The sequence below is a fragment of the Ambystoma mexicanum genome, chromosome 4p, assembly GCF_040938575.1.
Source record: "Ambystoma mexicanum isolate Mex_15411 chromosome 4p, UKY_AmexF1_1, whole genome shotgun sequence".
Lineage (NCBI taxonomy): Eukaryota > Metazoa > Chordata > Amphibia > Caudata > Ambystomatidae > Ambystoma > Ambystoma mexicanum.
This window is the reverse complement of record NC_090927.1, coordinates 380433266-380458516: the sequence shown is the minus strand read 5'-3', so window position 1 is coordinate 380458516 and position 25251 is coordinate 380433266. Positions and strand designations below refer to the sequence as shown.

Genomic DNA, 25251 nt, shown 5'->3' with positions numbered 1-25251 from the left:
ACTCCATAAGTCCTTCACTTATGGAATGTCTTCTTTTCAGACAGGTTTCCTCACTCTTCAGAACAATTATCAAAGTTTCCACAAATTTCTGCTTGACAACCAGAAAGACTGTGGCCCTCATGCTGAGGTTGGTGGTAGTCATGGCGCTATTTGCGCCATGACTGCCACCAATAACGGGTCCGGCACCGGTATAGTTCAATGGGGACTTACCGGTGTAGTCCGACCTTTGCGGGACCTGTAAGTCCTCATTGAAAATGCTATTCCTCATTCCCATTTGAGCCCCCACAGGGCTCAATGGGAATGGGGAGGGCGCAAATAACGGGCTCGCGAATGTCAAGCCCGTTATTTGCACCCTGGTCCCTTAACGGGTCCCATCCATAACGGCTGGTCAGACCAACCGTTACTGGTGGGACCTGCTAAGGGACCTTGTAGTAGGGCAGTAAGGGATTACCGGCACCAGTCTCTTTACCGGTGCCCAGTATCCCTTACCTCCCACCTTGGAATGACCCCCTGTGTCTTCACACACCCAATCAGTATTCAATATAATTCTTATCTTATTTGAATACCAATAACTTTTCCTCAAATTATATTTCTTCTTCATAAACAATACAGTTTGGTCAGGATGGTTTTGCAACAGTTCATGAGAACACAGTTAGTGAACTTGCCACTTTGTCTCCACCACAACCTTCTACCACACTGTAGTGCTACAAATTGTCTTCTTCCTGGTCCATTCGCCTGCCAGCACTAACCACTGATTGTCCCTTTCCTGGAATACTCACCTGCCGGGATAAAACTCCCAATACTACTACTATTACTCTGTGGTGAGGTTTGCTTCAGACTTCCCACACTTAAATCCTCAATGGGGAAGTAAATAAAAAATGTCTTCTTGGATACATCTGGCTGAATATTGTGGACAGCCTTTTGGTAGGGCATATCATCCCTGCCGAAAGGCCGTCCACAATATTCAGCCAAAGCCGAAAGGCACAGGTGCTGCATGACCAGCGGGCACCTTTACATATTGTGCAACAAACACTGAATGTGCACAGGCGTGCCATCCCCAATAGTCCCAACTAGGATTCATCAAATTGATACCCAAACCAACCCTATACCATGGGTATTTCTCAAACCCTATAGCCTTGAAAAAGACACAGATGGGTTGAAACAGGTGTTGGCTGACCTATTCTAACCACAAATTAAAAAATTTAATGACAACATTCTGTAAAGCACGATTATTAATTCAACTTATCATATTGCATCAGCGCAAGAAATCCGGGGTACATTACTTTCTAATCAATGCACGAGGTATGGGCTGCACCTCTCCTTCCCATTCCCTTGCTGCAGATCAAACTTTAACCCAACATATATTGCCAAATGGAATTACCCAGTGATGCGCGAGTTGATTCAGCCCCTAGTGCCCAATCTCTCACCTACCTTCTAGAACGGACTTGCTTTATTGAGTATGCTGAACTAAGGATCACTCCTAGCACAGGGTTTTCCAGTCAGTTGATGAACTCAGTTTTGCCATCACTGGAACCATAGACTGCCTTAATGGGAGATGTAGCACCTGGAATTCCTGAAGAAGTAGCCTGGTTATTGCAGGGCAGCATTTCCATGAGATGAGGGACTTGCCAGCTCATTTTTCAGAGGTTCTCGGGGGTGATCCACAGATGAAGGGCAGTTATTTTTTTCATAAGTCATACCTGTAATGGTTGTGGTGTGTTGGGAGGATATGAGGGCACATTCTTATGAGAAGGAAAGTGGGAATAGTGTACATTTATCCTGCAACTCTTTTTACTGTTTGCAAGAGTTTGTAGAGGTCCTGTTGGCGCTGTTTCTTACTGAGGTGTGGAAATACAGTGCATTAATCAAATTATTTTCTGTGTCTGAGTGGGCGAAAGATCCCATAGGTTAGGATAATTAGTTGGAAGATACGAATCTGAGGATTTGGATTCATTTATTTCTGTTTCTTTTATAACTGTTGAACTTTGGTTCTGGGACCAGTTTTTCGCTAGAAACCTTTTCATTTCTGTCAGTGGAAAGCAGATATTTATATTCTTTGAGGTTCTTTTCTGAGTGGCATTTGCTATGGGATGGTTGTGCCCTGTTAATCACTTGTTTTGGAGTGTCACGGTTTATTACACAGCACACGCAAGCCAGGGAACTCCTTTCCCTACAATGAATGTGGCGCAAAAAATGCTTTTCCGTCTCACACCCAACCTCCACAAACACCCCTTGTCACAATGGACTAGGAACCTGTCAGGTTTCAGGGGCTGTGGTTGATTTTGGGAGAAATATATATGTGTTTAACATGATAAATGGTTTGGGCCTTAAACTTGAAGTACAGAGTGTGGAGAAATTCCCAAGCCAAGGTGGTGATTTCAAGCAACATTACTGATTGGTCAGAAGTTCAGAAAAGGCATTGTCAGAACATTCTAAACTGCATTTCATTGTTAGCAGTCCAGCAGGAAGGTCCTATGTGTGTAGTGCTGGTACATTTTGAAACAAACTTTTGGGCCTTATTAAAATTGAATCATTCTGGAGTTTGGGAGTCCGGTTGGAGAGTCTTGGAGTCTATCCTAAGATCATCTTATGAAGAGAAAAATAAGATAAGTGACTTTATTTTTATTTCATCAGCAAATTCCATAGAAAAGCTTATAAACTCTTGTGTTTAATTGAAATTCTGGTTTAAGTTAAAATATTCAAAGTCAATTCTAAAGGAGTTAAAGTATTCTGGAGAGTGTTCTTCATTTGAAATTACATTTCTTAAATTGACTGCATTGCGTTAAGTACGTTGAGTACTGGCGACGTTTAAGCGTGCGCGTGTTTCATTTTTTCTTTATTTTCTTTATCGTTGCGCAATTACGTGAAGTTCAATGTACTTGTATATGTAGAGCGCTGTGTTTGTTTAGTGCTCGTTCGGGTTTCGGGTTAGACGTATTACGCTGTCTGCGCAAGTGACAGCGTGTTAGGTTAACGTATTGGAACAGCAACATTCAACTATTCATTTGGTTTTTCGTAACGTCACTAACAAAATTAACTTATGCGCGGGTTCTACTCCAAGAGAAATCTGCAGTCAGAGTTCAGAGTTTCATTCACGCATGCAAGATTTTACTAAGACGCTTCTCACAAGGTGAAAAATCTACGCAGACGTAAGACAAAAGGAAGCATCTGTACACAGAAAGCAGTATTCACTCACGCATGCGCAGTTACCCAACAGCGTTTTCCCGACAAGATAATTTAGTATGCATGCGTTTTACTGAAGGAAGAAAAACATAGTAATACTGAAAAGCATTCTTCCGCGCATGCGTATTAAACTCAAGACGCTTCTCAACGGGGTCCATTGTTATTTCACAAGTGAACTTCTTGCTGGAAAGAAACTTGTGATTGTACATGCACAGAAAGGATTTTGATCCGATTTTTGAGAAGAAGAAAGAAATTGTATTTATTTTATCTTCTTTGCATTTTTCAAACAAGTTGGAAGATGATTTTACAAGTACTTTGAGAGTTAACAATCTAAAAGTGGAGTTCAACCTTTTTTCTTTTGGAATAGAACTGCAAATAATTAGAGACTCAGTAGGAGTTGAGACTTGTCTATTCAAGTATAAGCTTTAGCAGTCTTCCAGCAAAGTGCTTTTAAAAAAAGGCAGAAGAGACACTTTAGTGACATTCAAAAAAATTCCACAGTAAGAAAATATTAATCCTCTAAGTACTGAGAAGAGGATTTTCAGGTATGGTTAAGTGTTTCTTCTTTAAATCTGGGATATAACTTTGGAGGGGAAAAAAGGTTCTTGGAACGACTAAAGGTTAGTAAACATAATGTTATTTTATGCTTTTCTCCTAAATAGGTTGAGTGGCTACCAGAAAACAGAACGAGAACTGAAGTTTGTTATTTTGTCCCATGTTCCCCCTTTCCTTGGGAATGCTAACAGCTACACTGTAAATAATCAGTAGAGAGGTCAGCATTCATAGGGGACTGCGGAGGTTCAGCAGCTTCTGTGGACAAACTGAAGTTTTTGGAAGTAAAGAAAACCTGATAGAACCAGGTCGGTGTGTATCAATAATATATTTATTAACTTATTATTTAATGATAAAGGAAAATCAACCAATTACAGCAGCCACCAATGTTGTGACAACACCAAACGCAATAATCTCTACAAAACAACCAGGTTAAGATACACTGTCAGAGTTGCTTCCTTTCTTTAATGGCAGAACAGAAAAAGAACAATTTACCACACAATGATAGCACTAGTGTTAAGCACACCCCCTGCAACACTCAACCCCCCAAAAATCAATTGGACTTGATTCCTTTGAATGGAAGGCAGTGACATGGAGTAAGAATACAGGGGAAAAATCGGTTTTGGTGTGGTGCCCGCAGAAACAAGATGGGGAGCCAGCAAAGCAGGGGGAAATTCGTTTTTGGGGCTCCAATGGAAGAATGGAGTTTTTGTTATTCCTTCTCACAACTGCTAGGGGAAAGAGATAGAAAACAGGGAATTTGGTTGCTTATGTTTAGAAAGACAGTCAGGGTTTTAGGGAATACTAATCAGCACACAAAGAGAAAATCCATTTTTAGAATATGCAACACATGGGCAATGTAAAGGGAATGCAAATGGAAAATCGTTTTGACCACCCAGAAGAGCGAAATCGTGGGATGTTAAGCTAAATTTCAATGGAAAAGAAAATGCAAATGGAATTCATTTTTTACTGAGGCTGCAAATGACAGGTAGTCTCTGGCAAAGGAGTTAGCTCACAACAGGGAAATCAGTTTTAGTTCAGGATGACAAATGCAAAGAGGAATGAGTGTCAAATCGAAATTCTTTAGCAGGGTCCAATTTAAACACAGGGACACATTTGTTTCTCAGATCACAATGGGACTAATCCTTTTGGGCAACACTTTAAAACTATAACAATGAACAAAAACACTGGGGAAAAAGATCGCTGGTTTCGAATTCCACCAATCCTGGTCCTGTGAAATTCAATGGGGCAATTAATTGATTTACTTACAAAATACACTAGGGATTTACGCAAATAAATGAGGGGCCTTTCAATGGGGATTTGCTAACATACATAGGCAAACAAGAGATTCTTCTATGCGGAGATGACTGAAATATATGGGCAAACAAAGGATTCTTCAATGGGGAGATGACTAAAATGCACTGGCAATTGGGGTTTTCAATGGGGAATGTTCAATGGGGAAATACTGGATGCAATGCTACAACAAAGAAAGGCTTATGCAATTTAGAGCTGAGGTTATTGCTACTTACGTAGCAAGCCTTTGTTTAACGTTCAGGAAAACCAGCTGCATCTCAGGACACTCCGGAAAGATAGGGTAGGGGTTTGGTCACTCCACTCTCAAAGATGGTATGTTTCAGCTGCCATCTCTCCATCCTTCTTTTTCTGTCTCTGCAGTTTTTGTGTGTGTCCCCTGTCCTGGTGCAGTCCCCCTTGTATAGCAGAAATGACATCACCAATTTTACAATCTAGTGGAAGTAACCTGCAATGATCCCTGCCGCTAGGATTGGACAGTTACCCTCTCTCTCTCCGCCCCCAGTCAGGATTGGTTTAGGGGTTTGGAGCAACATCTGTCTTTCCCCATTTATCCTCATCCTTTGTTCTCCTTTCAACTTTTTGGCAAAAACTAGTTATGTATCACAACTTCATAATTGTACTAGCAACTGCCATACTAAACATATTTTCTGTTTTAGCTGATCATAGGGAATTAGATAAGCCAACCACCAAATCTGTACAATGTAGCATGACCATGTGTTACATTTTTTGTCGTTTCCATGAAATGCACAACAGTTATGAAGATGTTATTTATTAAGCATATCCCTATTTCATTTTCCACCTTGTCACCAACTCTCACATTTGTAACATGTTCAGATCAGCCAGAATCCTAGACTAACTGGCTATTAGAGTTCCCAATATCACGGGCAGATGCATTTTTTTTATTACCCCCAAATTGCCTGGAAATTACATGAAAAATTGTATAAAAATGAAATCAATCCATAGTATGGTTTCTGCGCAAAATGCCTAAAATTAAAATAGTCTTTTAAATTAATTGAGTGTTCCTGTTCAGCAAATGGGAGGGCTGCTTCATCCGGCACAGCCATTTGTCTCCCTGGGCAAGCCTGTGACCAGAGGATTTTATGAGTTTCTTTGAAGTTAGTGTGTGCTCTTTGAAGTGGGTGCATCAAGGATTCACACCTTTTAGTCATGCTCCAGCCAAGTATTGCTCTCTTTTGAAGTCCCTGCTTTCCTAGTCAGCAGGTCAGGAGGAGACTGAATTTTGATGCCTTTAGCAGCACCACATTTTGTTGCAGGGTTATTAGATGGGAGATGTGACATCTAGCTGGAAGTGGGGCTTTCCTTTGTGAAGATTTGCCCTCAGCCAGAACAGGGTTTTCCTGAAGACTAAGGGCCTCATTATAACCTTTGTGGAATGGGTTAACGGGCTCTGCTAATGGAGCCGGACCCATTAAACCTATTCCGCAAAATTATGAGGTTCCCTCGCGGGACCCGGTAAGGACGCCTGGTCGTTCCTCTTGAGTATCAGTCGATTTCATGAGAGAACAGTTGAGCAACAGCACCATAATGGCATTATTGAGGAGATGTACAGCCCAGGATGAAGACTTATTCTGAAATTGGTGAATAGTGGGTCTGGAGCATTTCTAGCACAAATGGCATATGAGGTTGAGGTGAATCTGTTCGATGTGGAGGGATAAATCTTTGGACAACATAGTAAAGTTGTTTGAAGTTAAATTATACATTCTTGGATTATAATACATTCTGGGATGCTGGTCAGCTTCCTCAGGAGATTTAAAAATGTAGTTACAAAATCCTTCATATCAGGCCCTGTAAACCTCTATCTGAATATCCCTTAACTTGGCCCATGAATAGTTGCAGGTCTCCCTACGAAATGTAGGTGATCTGTGATTCAAATGTATATTCCCAGAGGCTTCCTCCATGAACCCTGCATGTTAAATCAATATGTTCTAGGAGAGGAAAGGCCTCCATTGTAACACTTGCTTATAAAACATAGCAGAAAGGCATCATTCCACTTTGTTTGTGACATTTATTTGTACCAGGGGGCGGGGATGACTTAAATAAATGCCTGCCCCTCACACAGGTTTTTAAATATGTTCTATGACATTTATACTTGGTTGTCAAGTTTAACTCAAGTCATGCAAAATTCCAAAAACTGTTCCTTGTGACTATGATCACAACTATTGGACTCGTGAGTAAAGCTTAACAGGGTCTTGAAAGTAATTGAGGGATGCTAATATTTCTCACTTTTGTGTGTCACTGTACCTTTTGAAGTGTTCTTCATGGTTCATCTAACCTTTGAATACAGAAAAGGCAAACAATCAAAACATATAAAAAGATTAAAAAAACAAAACATAACCATTAATAATGAAGCCAGCTTCTAAATATAGAAAATGAAGGAAAAAGTCTGGGGAAAGTATGAATGAGAAATGGTGGGGTGAAAGAAGATAGAAAGAGAGAGGTGTCAGCAAGTAATAAAGAGAAATAAAGCGGTAGTTGAGAATAGTAAAATAAAATAGAAAAGGACAGTCAGAAAGATGAAGGACTGGGCAAAAGAGAAGGTGGGAGTGACCAGAACAAAGTCTGTGGAACAAATGATGAGTGATGGAAGGAATGTCCACTTTAGGGTAAAGCAAAGCCAATGCATAGCTAAGAGTGCAGTCTGGCCAATGAATGCTGTTAAGAGAGGGGGAGCGAAGGGAGATAAGAGATGGGAGTGAAAATGCGGGAAGGAAAAACAGGAGGATATTACAGAGAGAGTGAGAGAGTGATCTCTGGGCAGAAGATTGCAAAAGTAAACCAGAGAACCTGACACAAGTTTAGGAAGAAACAACTTGAGGGGTGTAAGAGAGAAACTGGGGGAGATGGAGATGTGAGAACAAGAGATATGTAATAGGTGGCGGGAAGAAAATAGGAAGTTGTAGTGGAGAGGATATAGATAAGGCTGCAAGTGTATTTTAGGACGATACAGGTGGATGATGGTGACATGCAGGTGAGAAAGGAACGTGCAAATAAGAGATAGTACACCGGAAGGATGCATTAGAGACCGGAAGGTAAGTACAGAAGTGATAAGAACACTCTAGAAAATGAGAAGCAAGCTGGAAGTGGGAGAGAAAGACAGGATGGTGACAAAAGTGGAAGGAAAGAGGTGGGTGAATGTGAAAGATAGGTGAACCCGTAGGCCCTTTTTACATGAGGTAACGCTTGATTGGATGGATGGGGATGCAGAATTTACTCTTTCACCAACAATAAGACCGACTCAGGAAGTTGACAAAACATAGATGTTTTATTTTCAACTGTCTAAAACAGGGAATACAACAGACATCAACGGACGTCTCCCAGCATATGTCTCACTTTCAGCCACTTTTGCTACTGAGGTCCTGGTTTGCTAAAATGTGACGTGGAACATCCAGATTCTATACACACATATATATATATATTGGCGGCACTGCATGCAGTCTATTCACTACGTATAGCCAGCCTTCATGGTTACTTAGTCTACTTGCATTCCAGCATCTGTACAGTTATAAAGCGACTTTTCAATATTGCCTAGGTCCATCTGGAGGGCTCTATTAAAGATCTATGGAGATTCACAGTACCCTTGGGGCAAACAAGTGCTTTTCAGTCTAGTTTGGCGAAAAGTAAATGATGTAAGGTCTTGAGAGTCCTTTTGCAACTGGATTGAGAAAAACACATTTTTCAAGTCAATCACCGTAAAATATGATGCTTCTGCTGGGATACTGCATAATATTGTCGCTGGATTAGGAACTAAATGAAACTCTGCCTCTATATTCCGGTTAATCAGTCTCATGTCTTGTATGAATCTCCACGACCCCCCCCTTTTGATGTCTTGATGGGAAACACCACGGTATTGCACTGTGACTCTGACATCACTAAAATAGCTGGATCCATCAGGGCTGAAATAGTCTTATAAATACCCTCATCTGCCTCTCGAGACATTGGGTACTGTCTTGCTTGAGGTAAAATCGCTCCGGGCTTCAACTTTATCTTAACCTCCCCTACCCCCTTCAATAGGCCTATTCATAGGGGCCTGTAGACCATAAAGAGTTTGGTACTTTTTCCACATCTTCATCAAAAAATGCTGGATGCTGTCGCATTATAACCATCCACTGTGTGATCTGTCTTTTCTCTATCCTAATCTAATATGTAATACTCATCTGAAATATTACTTCATCATCTGATGGATCATCTCTAAACATATCTTCGTCAGTGACGCCAGTCAATCTGTACCCTTCCCCAATGACAATCGCTGTTCTCCATGGCCTGCACTCGAGCATGCCCATATCCCCTCGTACTATGGCTGCATTTAACTCTAGGGGTATAGTCTGTCCCCCCTCTACGTCCCTCTACGTCCATAGGCATCAGTGGCCTGAACAAGAATTCATCAGGTATTCTCATAATCTTTCCCACTAAGCCGGGTACCCATCTCAACAAAATGCGTACCCCATAAAGAAAGACCTCTGGTTCCAATGGCATTCCTTGCAGAGCCATTTGCCCTGTAAATGCCAATATAAATTTGCCCACATTCATATATTGTATCTCTGGAGTAGAACACACTATGCCTTCATCAGTAAAAGAAATCATCATGTTAAGCTCTCTCATTAAATCTTGTCCTAGAATGTTAACTGGTGTCTGCCGTTAATACAATAATAGAACAGACATGTCACACTCTCCTATAGAGACTGGTAATTCGTCAGTGAAAGGAACTCGACACGTAGCTCCAGAGAATCCTTGAGCATTCATGGCATTTCCTGACATTTGGTATTTTCCCTCTTGTATACATGAACGAGTAGCCCCAGTGTCTACTAAAAAAGAAAATGATGTGCCTCCTATCATCACATCAACCCTTGGTTCCTATTGAAGGTCTTGTGTCACTGATAGTACTGAACACATCAAGTCGCCCTGTGAGCAGTCCTATTGTGGATACATGCATAACCCTGTACCTGTGAAAGGATTTACTCCCACCACAGTGACAACCCCTACTCTAGGTGTCAATAACTGTCCTGTGTTTGCATTCTGCTGTATCTGCATGGGTGTGTGCTGCGACTGCCCTTGTGGGGGATTCAATGGTGCTTGCTGTGGCTGCAAGGCCTGTTGTATTTGTGGTGCTTGTGCTTGATACACTGTCTGATCTTGGGCGAACCTGTCCCTAGCTTGTGAGCTATATGCTGGAGGATATGCTGTTCCCCCATCTTGATAATTGCCCATTGTGTACATATGTACATACCCTTGGCTTCCACACATGACATACATACAGGAGGAACTCTTCTGATTTGTCCCCCTTGGTTAAGTCCTCCTTGCACATTATTCTAGAAATAACAACCGACAGTGATGAACTTTGGTCAGCTGTAGTTATGCTCATGGATTCACTTCCATTCCCACTAGTTTCTTGAGCTGTCTCTGTACTTGTTCTGGCAATCCCTGACCTAAAATGTGGTAAAATACTGCACCATCTTTCCCCATGGCTCCCGCGTTTCAAAGGTCCACTGTTCCTGAATACTTTGAATGCAAGCAAAATATTGTTGCAGCAATATTGACCCATGGACCCTGTGGGGGACACCCCTGCAACCCCTGCATTATTTTAAAATGTGCGGGGGACACCCCTGCATCCCCCTCTCCCACAAAATATCCTCCCCAAAAATATCGCCTATGGCGAGACAAACGGCCATATGTACAGTGATATTTTTGGTGGGGATATTTTGTAGGGATACCGTCTGACGTGTCAGGATACTGCACCCTAGGTTTATAGTTAATATTTCGAATTCAATTATTTCAAATGCAAAAATGTCAAACATTAAGTCGAAAAAAAAATTTGCAAATGTTTCTTTTTTTTTTTTTAATGGGGGTTCCCCCCAAACCCCTGTTTTTTTTACACTTTATTCTACGTACCAAAACCCCCAAAAACGTATTAAATAAAACAAATATACATTCGAAATTTTGCTCTACAATTGTTAAATGACACTCCATCGTGCGCTGTGTTCTGTGCCGTGACCCTTGAATAACCTGCACTTGTCTAAGTGTCATCATCCCTTTCCCCAAGAATGGTTGCTAGGAGACCCTTAATGTCCCCTATTGCTTAAGTATTTCCCCCGTCATTTCCTCTAGCTCATTAATCCATTTTCCTGCACCAGTCGTTAAACTGGGATGTTTGCACCTTAAGTTATTCTTATCCATTTGTGGCCATGAAATATACTGCGGCCTGGCCCTACCTTTTCCCAATAAGGGGAACTGCATGAATATCAACCCACAATCAGCTCCTATCATCTGCCTATCCATAGTGGGAACAATGGTTCCTGATCAACTTCTACCTGCCAATGACCTCTGCCTGCTCACATATGGTGGTGACGCCCCTTTCTCGCTATGCAATCGTCCTTTAGGACGCTCTGGATACACCATTGGGATATGGCGTCCTATCTTTAGGCTGCTCTAGATCAGACCATCTCACTTCCTTGTCTGTCTGCAGACATCCTGACATCCCTCGGAACAGCATGCACATTCTCCCTCTTCCCCATGGAAGGTTTCTCTCTCTTCGTCTGACATGTCTAGCCGCCAAATGGTATGGCCTTGATCCCCTTCACCCTTATCTAAAGTCAGCCTGTCTAAGGACAAGGCTCTATGCTTGAGACTAAAGGGGTCACTTTCTTCGCTACATGATTGGAAGACCAGGGACTGATCTCCCTTCCCTCGGCTTCCTGATTTGCTACCTTGTCTCAATTCTTGATAGGCTTTATCGATCCTATCTCTGATGCTCCCTATGGCAAAATTGTCTTCTTGGGCTACTCTAGATGGCCCTAACTGCTCCCTTTAACAGGAGGAACTCCTCTATATTGCCCCATGATATCACTGGACTCGGCTCCATTAACGTTTTGTGAATGCAATTAATATCGCTCTCCCTCTGTCTCCTTTTTTGCTCCATTTTTTCATCTAACTCTCTTTGCTGTCTCGCTTCTGATCTAACTCTTTCCTCTTCTTGTCTTTTCTCCTCCCTTCTTTCGTTCATTCTACGCTCTTCTTCTTCCCTTCATCTTTGCATCCTTTTATCACTTAATTTCTGTGCTTCCTCCTTTTCTCTCTTCCTTTCTTACCTATCTCGTTCTTCGATTGCTCTATGCCTGTTGTCTTATTTACTTTGCTCCTCCGCCCTTTCTTCCTTCTTCTGCTGGTCTTCCTGATACATTTGTTCACGCCTCGGCCTACTCTTCCTCTTATGTTCATCCTCTTTCAGTCTCTTTTCTAGGTCCCTGTCTTTTCTGTCCTGCTCGTCTTGATCTTCCCTTTGCCTGACTTCCTCAATACTTTTCCCATCAAACTTGAGCAATATTTGTCTACCCATCCATTCGTTCTGTACGGGCATTACCTCATCAGCTTTATCCTTTTCTCCTTTCCATTTCTTAATTTCTCGTTCCATGTCTGTGGTTACATTCGATTGTTCACTTTTGTTAGGGAGAATTCTCATAAATGTGCCAATTCCTCCCACCTTAGAGCCCTCCAGCTCTTTTGCTAAACTTTGGGACTTTGAGCTTTTGAAATCAATGTGTTTTCTGTGTTTGTTTCTTTTTGGATATGGGGTCTAACCAACTCCACAGGCATCATCTTTTTCATTTGTGTCACACAGTACCCTCAGTGCAGTGACATTGGGAAGCCTTTCAGGCTTTCCCAAGGTTTAACTACCTTATCTTTACCCGAACAGTGGAGTGAAATTGACTTCACTTAGTCCTGTACATTTCTAGACCCAGCACAACCTATCTTCCTATAGAGTGCTGGAGTGGTTACCTAGTATCCCCTGTGTCTAGATACTCATGTAACAGTCAAATGTTACCCTCTCCTCTCAGAATGGCTGGTGGCAGTGGTTTTACAATGAACTACCATGATTTTTCCCGACCGCAAACTATTCGTAGCTCCGGTAATGGTAAATCACGGGAGCCATGTTTTTCAAGATGGCGCCCAGCCATTGTTGCTAAAATGGTTCTCGGTCTTCTTTTTTTGCCATGTCTTTGTTGAAAGGTCCTTCTAGAGTTTTTCTCTGCGCGCCAAACCAGGTTTGGTCTCTTTGCTCATTCGCCTTTGGCGGGCTTCAGGAGTGAAACCTGCCTCTGGCTCCAGTGTCTGGGGTAGGAAGGAAGTGTGGCAGGTGCCCAAAACTCCCAGTGCTTAGTCTCATAGGAGACCCAAATGCACTCTGTGATGATTGGCTGGCTGACTGACAGGCAAGGACAGCCACCATGCTGGGTGAGTGGCAGCTAGGCTAGAATGAATGGGAGAGAACTGAATAAAAGGCGAGTCTCTTGGCTTGGAAGGCAGAGTCGACCACTGGACGAAGGAACCGAAGAAGAGCTTGAAGAGGACGGCTGCTGCAACTCCTGTACCGTTGGTTTGCCCAGTGAAGCCCTGCTGCAGGTCCGAATAATCAAGTTTGCATTGACAGAGAATCCCTGCAAAGGACGACTTCTCCCTTTGCGTTGTAGGACCAATCGACTCCCAAGTAAGCCACCTAGACACCCATCTCAAAGCTGGCTGCATTTCCTCAGAGTGCTGCAGGAAACCGTAGAGCCAGGGAGAGGGACACCAGATTGTGTGCGTTACTTGTAAGCTGTCCGAAAGTGTTTGGAAGATCCTCTGGACTCCCACAACTTCGGACCGACTGAGTCTGACCCCCCTCAGCTGAGTGTGGGACCTCAGAAACCAGGACAGTCCAACTTGATAGCCAGGACCAGCATTGTTACCAGTGTGGTAGCTGAAACGCGAAACAGCCACTGAAATTGAAGTATGCCAGTTGCAAGCTTTTGACTGTCCCAGTGCAGTGCAGGAGTCCCCCGACGTCCTTCCTCTTGTCCCCACGACTGAGGTCCAGGAACAGCGAGATCTGCAGGAATTGCCAGGAACAGAAGTCATCAGCTGCATCTTTTTCTTCACTGTAAGGTACTGTAAAACCAGACTTTGAGAGAACTTGCCTCTCACGGTGAAAGTGTTTGAACCTTTTGCAATTCGCAGGCCTAATCAGCTTGTGACCCAATTTATAATTCTTCTTTTTGCAAACTACTTCCAAGAACTTATGCAGGGAGGGACTTTTCCGTTTATTTACCAGAACTGCTTTAACCTATCCAAGACTTTAACCCATTGACTTTGGCATAGCCTATTTAATTGAATTGACTGTTCTGGTGAACTCAGTGTTTGCACTGCCTAAGAATAATTGTAGTATTTTATGTTCTGATAACATTTGCCTTTTACTCCTCTTGAAAAGTATTAAAGTATATTTGTGTGTCATAATATAATTGCCTCCTTCTAATGAATGTTTTATAAATGACAGATAAATAAATTAATAAGTATTTATCAAAGAAACCTTGAGTATAAGTTTATTTAAACACCTGTGATTGTATGCCTCTGTGTAACATCATTACTGCTAACATTCCCCTCTTGAAATAAGCCTAGCTGCTCAACAGGCTACCAAAACTGTGTAGTACAGACTTACCCCAAAGGTTGGTTTGCTTATACGGGGGTGTCATAGTTGTGTGTAGTGTTCCCAGAGCGTACTGCATACAAACTTTGCCTAACAGCTTTTCTCCTCCTTGTTCTGTAAGATCTTAAAGATCTCCTCCTTTCTTCTAGTCTCTTCTGGACTATCGTCACTGCTATAAGCAGGCGGTTCATATATTGGATTACTATACCTTGTTGCCATTTTAAGTTCCTTTAATGGATACAATCCTACGTCTTCTGTACTATCGCTCTTTACTTCTGGCGAGGTAAGGGGAGCAGAAGGCTCAACACCTTCCTCCTTACACTGGTTAAGCATCCATTCCTCAGGCGGCGGTTCCTCCCGCTCCTCCTGGTACATTTTCCAGTTTTCCAGAGCTCTAAAATAGCTAACCGTTTCTCTAATTTCTTCCCTGTTTACGCAGCGTGCAATTATGTGGTCATGTGTTGCAATACTGCCTTCGACAGCGATCCCCCTTGTGGCCATGGCATGCACATTTTATCTGCTGTGCCCTTTACCCATTCCGCACTATACTGTTTGAGCTTAGGTATTTGTTTTGGCAGTGCTTTACACAGGTGCATCAGTGGAGTAATATCACCCATAGTGACAAGTCTCAATTGACTGTCAATACTTACCGTTGTTTACACAGATACATTTCAGAAAAACAACAAATATGAGTGTGCTCCAATCTTCGATGCTCAAAGGCTCTATTTTTCAATTATCTCAACCTACTTTTTTTCGGTCGGCGCTGACAATGACCTAAAATAGACCATAACCTTTATCTCAACTTCAACTGTACACAGCTTATTCTTGTCACTCTTTGGTACCTTTTCCTTTCAATACACAACACACAGACAGACTAGTCGACTCTTTTTACACATATATATATATGTATATATATATATATATATATATATATATATATATATATATATATATATATATATATACACCATGGTACTTCTTTTCACCTAGTCCCTCAAATACTCAGATTGGAGTTTGAGTCATTCCCTATCATAAACCTGATTATGTGCCACTTATTTATACCCCGATTGGGGTTTGAAATGACTCCTTCTAGACCTGCCTTGAGGTAGGAAACCAGGCTCTTAAAATGCTCTTCGTTATACTTTAAACAACCCCTTGTTACTTTTCTACGTCACCAAAATCCCATCCCCTTATTTTGCCATTACCCTCAGTCTACTCACCTTTCGCTCTTCAGCTCTAGGTCTTCAGTATCGTCTCCACTCCTCCAATCATCCACTTCTGCCTTCCGTCCGCAAGGCGCCTGTGGAAACCAGGAGGGATTTTGTCAAAGAGGGACCCGCCCCACCTATATCGATTTTTCTTGCAAGAATTCTATATCACTGCTCTCAACAGGAAACCTTGCGATCTTCCGGCTAGATGGCGGAGAGTGTCCGATCGTTCGAAATACTGGAAACTTACTGGTCGATGGGTCTAAACATCCTCTGCTACCACGTGAACCCTTTTACGTGAGGTAATGCTTTATTGGGGATGCAGAATTTACTCTTACGCCAATAATAAGACCGACTCAGGAAGTTGGCAAAACATAGCTGTTTTATTTTCAGTTTTCTAAAACAGGGAGTACAACCGACATCAATGGACGTCTCACAGCATATCTCTCAAAGTCTTACATGAAAAAATACAATTTTATAGCAAAAACTCATCATCATTGATGTCATACTACGTGGCAAACTAAGAAAATGTATCTGGGATTGTGGTTGGTCTATGGGGAACACCTAAGTATACTTTCTATGGTGGACAGGATTATGATTGAGTCTCCATAGTCAGGTGGACAACTTATGCCCACCCCTAGTGCAAGTCATCTTCATTGTCATCAAATACACAATGTTTCATTGGCTCTCAAACTATAAGGCTCTTTGCTACATGGTCCTCTATAATTGGTTGGCACGCTTATACCCTTCTTGAATATTCTACTCGCTAGCAGCACGCAAGCTGGTACCCCGGGTGCTTGTGGGCGGACTTGACCATGCCTCCCCACCCAATTAGCCCATCATTTGTCATCACTCCTGCTGTCTGCCATTTGAATTGTCTTTGTACTCGGCCTTGCAAAGTATCACTGCGCCAGAGAATAGAAGGGAGTATGAGCACGTTCTTATTTTCAGTCTCGATGTAGCTTACCCAAAGTCTATTTCCATATACCCCATGTGACAGGAGAACATGTTTTAGCTCCTTCTTTGTTTTTAATACTATTAAATGAATGAAACTTGGCTCTCATAATGTTTTTCCATTGCAACTCAACAGGAGCTCACCTCGATTCTCACGTTCATTGTATCCCCTCAAATGGATAACCAGTTTCTTGGCTGCCTCAACCCTTGACACTGGGCTAGACGAGCCTTCTCAATTCTTCCTCCATCTTCAGCTGCTTTTCTGCTGCACCACACTTTCAGCCCTTTTGCTGTTGATGTCCGAGTTTGCTAAAATGCGACGTGGATTCTATACACATATATATACTGGCGGCACTGCCTGCAATCTATTCACTACGTGTAGCCAGCCTTCATGGTTACTTAGTCTACTTGTGTTGCAGTATCTGGGCAGTTATAAAGCAAATCATATTTTCTTCAGTGTTCTTTGCATAGGCAATCTTCATTCTGCATATGAAATGTTACTCGACTCTTTATTTCGTCATCAGATTCTATAAGGTCCATTCACCTTCTCTCTTGGCATCTCTTCTTGGCGTGTCATCTTTGCTTCGTGTGAGGTCACCAATCTCCTCTTTCATTCATCTTTACACTTCTTCTGGGACCTCTCCTAAGAGGCAGTCAGCTCTCCGAGGATACATGAAGAATGGCTTTCTCAATGGATACCTTGTCTCAGAGGCTTTTCGTGTTATAGGCATCATTACTGGTGTTTCGCTTATCACAATTTCTGGTTCCCAACATATAGGCAAGACAGGGGTGGGATTTCCGGTAGAGGCATTTGGCTCCTCTACATAGGACTGTGAGGGAAAGAAAAACTAGAGAAGATGGAGGTGAAAGGGAAACATTCAAAAATTTACATGAGAATTTCACTATAAGAGGTGGATTTGAGAGAGACAAGATAGAGAGAAACTGAGCAAGATCGCGTCAATGGATAGCAGTGGTAGATATGGTTGTGAGAGGATATGTAAATTTGAAAGGGGCATGGACATGTTAGAGGAAGTGGAGCACAGGTATAGAGGTGAGAGCGAGACTGGAGGGATAGAGGTGAGAAGAGGACAGTGCAGAAGTAGGAAAGATGGTATGGCAGGAGCAAAGTTGGTAATGTGCGAGAGAATTGAAGTGAATGAGGTGGTAGAATAAAGGCAGAGATTGGATGAGAGAAAGATGAAGGTGAGGGTGATAGGAATGGTCTAGACTAGAGGAAACAGAGATGGAAGAAGGTGAGGACAGAAGTAGAATAGAGTAGAGAGCAGGAGAGAGGTAATAGTTCTGGCAAGAATGAGAGGTAGGTTTGAGAGGGATATTCAGAGAGGTAGTAGAGAATGAGGTAAGCAAGTGAGGTATTAGAGATGATGTGTGGAAGGGACAGAGGCTTTGAATGTGAAACAGTAAGGCTCTCACTGATCCAGTCTTCGATGTCCAGTGCATACTTGAATCTCAAGCCCTCCAAGAATGAATACCTACTCCTCACCAACAACACAGAACACTCAGACATACAGACCTGGCTATCAACCATGAACCCTGAGGGCTTCATACCCGAGCTCACCTCTTGTGCCAGGTCCCTCAGGATCCACATCGAGAAACACCTCTCCTTCAAGACACAGATAGATAAGAAAACTCAGATAGCTTGATATCAGCCCTTCCTCCCTCCGGACAGCTTTATATCCACTATTCAAGCACTGGACTATCCCACGTGGATGGGGGCCATACACTCCTCAAAGGCTTCCCGTCATCTTCCCTTGTGCTCCTGAGAAGTGTCCTACACGCAGCCGCACGCCCCATCAAGGGTCTATGCAGATACGATCAGATCACCCCGGCCCACATCGACCTTCACTGGCTCCCACTGTACGCAGAAATCACCTTCAAGTCTTGCTGTATCATCTATAAGGCAGTCGCCGTCAAGTCACTCAGCTACCTTGCAGAGGAGCACAGCATCTTCAGCGGACAGCGCACCACCAGAAGCCAGGACACATGCGACTCTAAGTCCGCCGCTGCAAACAGGAAAGGACCACAAAACAAGCCATCACTACCTATGCCCCAGACTATTGAACCTCCTACCCCTCAGCATCACCCCCACACTCCTCCAATTCAGAAAAGAACTCAAGACCCAGCTCTTCAAGGAGTCTCTCCTCCTCATCATCTATGCCATCATGTCATCCCCCTGCACCACCTGACTCACTAGACACTGTGCGCTCCATCTCGCCTGCCACCCTGTGCAGCTGTACGCCTCCTCTGTACCCCTCTGTATCCTACCCCCACCATGTATATGTCTGTTGGTACCTCTGAAAAGCGCTCTTATGCATCTGTAATGTTGTATACATCTGTAAAGTTCAATTGTGCAGCTCTATTGTTGTATACCTCTGTAAAGCACTATGTTGCTTCTCGAAGTCAGGTCCATGTTCAATAAATACACAATAATAATAATAATAATAAGTGAGACTGAGATGAAGGTGAGACAACACGCTGGAAATGTGGGTGGGAAGCGGTGATAATTCTGAGTGGAAGTTAAAGAAAGAGTTGCCGGGGATATAATGGCAAAGGATGAGAGGGATGTGGGGGATGGGAGTTCGTGCAGTGCTAACTTTGATGTCCATAATGTTTTTAAAAATCCATCCAGGCACCCAAAATATCCCCTATGATTGTCCCCCCAAATGTTTGTGAATATACACTTCGAGACTTTCATGAATTCTGCTGTTCCATTGATGTAGTGCCCCTTGCACCAGCAATGCTTTATAAACGGTCTATTGACGGGGGCGTGTGATTTTCTTTCTAATGCTTGGATTTGAGATGTGCAATTTTTTGAAGTGTTTTTGATACTTTTGTTTGGGTTTCTCCTTGCTTCCTGCTATATTAGGTACATATTTGCATAGAAGTTTAAGGCCACGTGGTGGGGTCAGCAAGGAGGCGAGCAAAATGATGTAGGAACATTACTCAGCAACAGGGAAGAAGAAAACATCTGCCCTCCCACTGAAATGTACGGTTAAGCTGAAGACCAGCAGGAAAAGGCCAAAGCAAAAGAAAGCACCACTCAAAGCACCACATTCCAAGGTAAGACCAAATTATGTATAAAAGCACAACCATGCCCCTTCCAGGTTCGCCAAGTTGCCCTCCTACCACAGGCCGCTGGGACCTTTCCGTACCATTAGAATGTCTTTAGTGGCACAAGTGGCAGTTTTCTCAGGATACAGAGTCACTAGGACCCCCGTCCGGGGAAACAATCATCATAAAGAGAGGGCATCTGGTACAGCAGAGCATTTGAAAAGCGCTTTGAAACACATTGGGCCTCATTACAAGGTAGGTGCTAAACCATAGTGCTATTAGCACCATGGGTCATGCCGGTAATTTACCGATTCCGCCATGGCGGAATGGGGAATTACCACCCCATTCCGAGATTGGCGGGGCGGTAATTCCCCATGCCGCCATGGCCCTTCCCCATTCCCGTTTTTGCCCCATAGGGCATAATGGCAATGGGGAAGGCGGTAATTACGGTACCGCAAATTGCGGTACCGTAATTAGCACCAAGGTCCCTTTGCGGGTCCCTACTTTAACGGCTGATCTACACCAGCCGTTAAGATCGGGTCCCGCAAAGGGACCTCGTAGTAAGGCGGTAAGGGTTAACGGTCACCGGTAGCATTACCGGTGACCGTTAACCCTTACCGCCTTCCGTGTAATGAGGCCCATTGTATAGGCGCTATATAAATAAACTATCATATCATACCATATCCAGAAACCGTATTAGGTGCATTGGACGCATAGTCACAAACCAAACCTTATGAAATATTTTGCTTTGACGAAATGTATAGTTGCTCTTTTCACACTGGGATTGTACGAGGTAATAGATCTGTACACACCCTGTTACCTGATTGGAGGAACTGCTGCCATTTTTCTGGTCCATTGGTGCTTTGGGACCTTGAGAAAAATGGGTAGTGTTTGGTAAGTAGCAGCAGAGCGAGCAGTGCGCGATTGCTTTGCCGTTGTATCAACGTGTGTGGATTGGAGGGAACCACGCTCCACGTGCCAGTCGAATTCTGGTTAAGTTGTTATGAGGATGAATTCACACAGCGAAAATGAGGCCCAGGCCCAGTTGTAGATGGATCTTGAGCAATACATTGGGGAGCGGTACAGTGGAGTAATTTTGCTGAAAATGTTGATGGTGGGGGACATGACATCTAAATGAAAGGGGACCCTGCCAAATGACTAGGACAAAATGGTGTACCACTCAAGTTAGGGGGATAGGATAAAGACCCTTGCCCCCCCTCGAAAATAATGCCCATGGAGAGTTAAGTAGATGGTGAGGAGGTGCAGAGTGGGATATGAGGCATAACGGTGTGATGCACCGTTTTTCGAAGACTGTTATAAATATATAGGCTGACATACACAACTTTTGTAATTTTTTTATTTATTTATTTGTTGTATTTATTGGGAGCTCCCGAACCCGGAGGTATCACGGCGTTAAGGGTACATAGTTACAAATGTGTAGCTTTGTTATTCGCACACAGACGTATGCTATATGTATGCCCACTAGTACATATTTCATTTACATGACAGATATATGATATGTAACTTAAGCTACTCGTACGTCATATAACACACGTGTATTGTTTGTGTTGCATATGCATTATTTGTGAGATACGGTGTATATGAAGTTTAGATTCAGCTATATCCGCTTCTATGTGAGCCTACACTGAAGCGTTTCCACTTGGGGAACCATACTTGTGTTACAGATAGAAATGCAGGCCTTCTTGTAATGCAAAGCAGCTGCAGTGCTCATACCACCCGTGCAAGTAATAGGTAGTTTGGTCGTCATGGTTCCGCCCTTTAAACCCCCACGCTACCATCTCATTTGCACCGCTTTAATAGTTCATTAAAAAAAAAACTAGTGGATTGTTAAAGTGATGTGAAAAACCTCTGTGTGTCAATCGCAGGGACCACGATCTGGCCATGAGCTGTGTTCCTTTTATTGCACTGCTTACATACTGTGTTAATGTAATCACTCCCACGTAGCCGAGTGTTTGATAACCAATGGGAATTTTGCGTTACTGTGTGTCATAACAAAAAGGGACCAATGGAATGCAGATTCATCTTCAGGCCACCTTTTAAGGGAACAGTCTAGTGCAAACAGGTAGGGTGCTTCCTCGCAGATGCAAAGGTGCCCAGACCAGTAATCTGGGTGTTCAGGTTCCATTCTGCATCAAGCTCAACGTGCATATGTTTGGTCTCCTTCTGCAATGTCAGTCTAAAAAGGATCTGTCCACACCCTGGAATGCTATGCAAAGGAATTCCCAGTGGTTGAGAAGTGTTGGGTCAAGAATTCCCATTGATAAATGATTGCCTTTCTGAGCCTTCCAAATTGTGGGCCATAAGATCGTGGCCTGTGATTGGTCAAGTTTGCACCTCATTGAGGCCAAACATAGCTGAAATATGTCTGGGGTTGAACCTGTGCAGACACAGCAAAAACATGGCCCCGCCGTTTCGGCATGTTTTCTACCCTTGTGGTCTTGATATGAAGAGTGACTTGTGATTATTTGGATGATATATGATATGATAGGTTATTTATAACACGCTTAATACCCAAAGGTTTCTAAACACACACCCGGGGAACGACAATGTGGTGCTCCGTGTGGTCTTGCTCCAGCAGGGATCGAACCTGTGGTGCTCCATGTGGTCTTGCTTCCAAGGCGAGAACGCTGCCCCTGAGCTATCCTCCCGAGATAAAGCAAAATGGAATGGAATTATTATGAGAGGGATGCTCGGTGGTTGAGTTTGGCTGTAGAATACCTGTCGAACACCCATCTATCACTTTTGTTGGACAGGTGTTTCTGCTACATTTTCAAGGGAAAGTTCACCCGCTCCGGTGTTGAAATGCTAGGACTTAAAGGCCAAATCTTAGTATAGGTACAACATAGTTACAGGTTCCAGAATGCAAGATGATGTTGGCCAAAAAAACAGGACTGGCTGAAAGTGTCCGGTAAAGTGGTGCCAGTTATCTGCTTCATCAGTGTCCTAGGCCACTTCACATGGTACGTTTCGAGGACCCTCTCAAATGTGTTGAATGCTCGCCCAGTGGTCATGCGATTTAAAGGTTGCTCATTGAGGGAGTAGGAGTGGATGGATTTCAGTCTGCTTTTGAAATGTGATGCGTAGATTTTGACTGGAGAGGCTATTGCGTACATTCTGCATTCAATCCAACAAGAGCTCAAGGAGCGCAGCACTCACTTCGGAGACCTTTATAATGCTTGCAGATTTCTCAAGGGTCCCGTGGCCATGAGGAAGAAGACCAGCCCGTCCTGTTTTTTTGGTGTTGGTGAGTTTTTGTGGCACTTGCGCCACAGAAATGCAGAAATCATTGTCACAGAAGAGAGTATCTGGTTGGCATAGCAACCAGCAATGCCACGGAAAGTGGAAAGAACATGACAAATCACTAAAGTTTCTTTAGCCAAACTCCTGCTCCTTACTAACCAACAAGGAGTTCCCTAACAATACTCCAAATAGAAGCTTTGGAAGAAGCAAACCAGGTGCCGGGCTTTCCATTTCCCAGGTGTGCCGTGATTTGCGAGGTTGCTTTATTGGGCTATTTTGAGCTATGCCATCCACACAATTGGATTTAATGTAAAACTGGCCTACAAAAATCCCATGTGTCCAGGAGATTACAGGTGTGTAGGGTGTGGGTTATTTTATGCTACTTTTGACTATAGATCTGTTTTTTTAGTCCTCCCTAGGCTGCCCTCAACATGCCTACTCTCGCTAGCACGGTACCCACTCTCTTTACCCCCATTCACCCACACCACCCCCATTACGTGCGCTGGTTGGATTGTGTTTGGGCTATTTTGGCCTACTTTTGACTATTACTCCTAAGGCTGCTTTGTTCTTCATGTTTTCTACCCCAAACCAGCTATCCACCACCCACCTACCCCACCCCAACATCTCTACCTCCACCCACTCACTGACCCCACCCACACTTTTTCTACCCACCCCAGTCATCCCCTCCACTCTCTCTACCCAAACCTCAGAGTCTACCCAGACTTTCTCTACCCCACCCACCCAGGCACCCCTCACTCTCTCTACCCCCACCCACCCACACTACCCCCAATCGCTCTATCCAAACCCACCCATCCTTTGCCCTCCCTCTCTACCCCATCCACCCACCCTACCCTACTTTTTCTATCCATTCCTGCACACCTACTGTCATGATCTCTGCTTCCAAAAGGTCAGGGTTTTCCCAACTCCCTTGGAAGCAGATCCATAACCCAGGTTCCGAGGGCCAACCAGTCCCAATTGGGACCTTTTGGACCCAGTCCTGGTGCCAGTGGCACCAGGCTCATAAATGTGCCCAGTCCCAGCGCTGGAAGCGCCGGGCTCATGATGCTTGGGTGGACTTACCTGCAGCAGACCATGCTGCTTACGTGCCTGCCAGCTGAGCCTCTGATCCTCTTCTGTTTGGAACTACTCTTCCTGTTGGGTGGGGCAAGAGCCACTCCCTAGATTCAGAACACTGGAACTCTTCTGGAAAGCAGGAACTCTTTTCTTACCTAGGCGTGGCTGTGGAAGGAGACACCTAAGCACTACAGGAGGCTATTAAACCACACCCGGTGGATGAATCTTGCTTTGCGTTATTCTGCATCCTCTGCAGCAGAACGCTCATCGTGTCTTCTGCATCGGATCCTGGGCCTAAGGAAAAAGGCTTACCATCCTGAATCCAGTCTTCAGCAACACCTATAAAGACAAGAAAGAACAGGTTAGCATTCCGGCATCTGAAAGACAAAGGCTTACCTACTCTTCGTGCGCTCCGGAGGTCTTCACACTGCATTCCGGCATCTGAAAGACAAAAGCTTACCGACTCTTCGCACGCTCCGGAGGCCTTCGGCGCTGCATCCTGCATTTGAAAGACAAAACAAGGTGCGTTTAAAGACATTGGGGAACTTTGATACTCACGTGCCATTACTCCTTTCCACATCAACCCCAGTGGGTATTCCGGCACCCAGCAGCTGCTACGAACTCGTACCTGCAAAATAAAAGACAGTTAGAGCGCATCGTGAAGCAGGCAACAAGCGCTTACTTACGTGCTTCCAAGCGCTTCTATTCATCATACGGACTCCATCTTCAACTCACTTCAGCCCGTCATCCGCCATCGCCGGAACCTGCAAAACAAGAGACATCATTGCTAAAGACTTTAAAGACAATAGAATTACTCGAAACTTACCGTTCGTGCAGTAAACGACGGACAGCAGTCCTCTGAAGTCAAGAGGCCTGCGCTACCGATCCAGTGAAGAAACTGGTTACAGCACCCTGCCCCGAGGCAGATGGAGAGCTCGGCATTCACTTACCTAAGGTGAGAGCGTTAACCTTTGGGGGTCTACAGGAGAGCAAAAAAGGGAAGAGATGGGGACACCCCAATAACCCCAGTTCATTAATCCCATATTTTCTGTCTGCAGACATCTTACTCTTGAAGTCAGGCATACAGTGCACAGAGGTCCAGCCCAAAGAGCCAACCGGGTGCTACACATCACCTTTGAAGATACGGTAGTCGCCCAG

General features: G+C 43.7%; 1 protein-coding gene across 2 annotated transcripts in view; it reads left to right on the top strand.

The window, feature by feature from the left end:
• KCNS3 (potassium voltage-gated channel modifier subfamily S member 3) overlaps positions 1 to 25251 on the top strand; it is an 837604-nt gene that overhangs the window by 182045 nt on the left and 630308 nt on the right. For both annotated transcript variants that reach the window (XM_069605923.1, XM_069605922.1), the window contains exon 2: positions 19574 to 19767. The gene's annotated coding sequence lies outside the window, so the exon portion shown is untranslated. The remainder of the gene's footprint in view (positions 1 to 19573; positions 19768 to 25251) is intronic.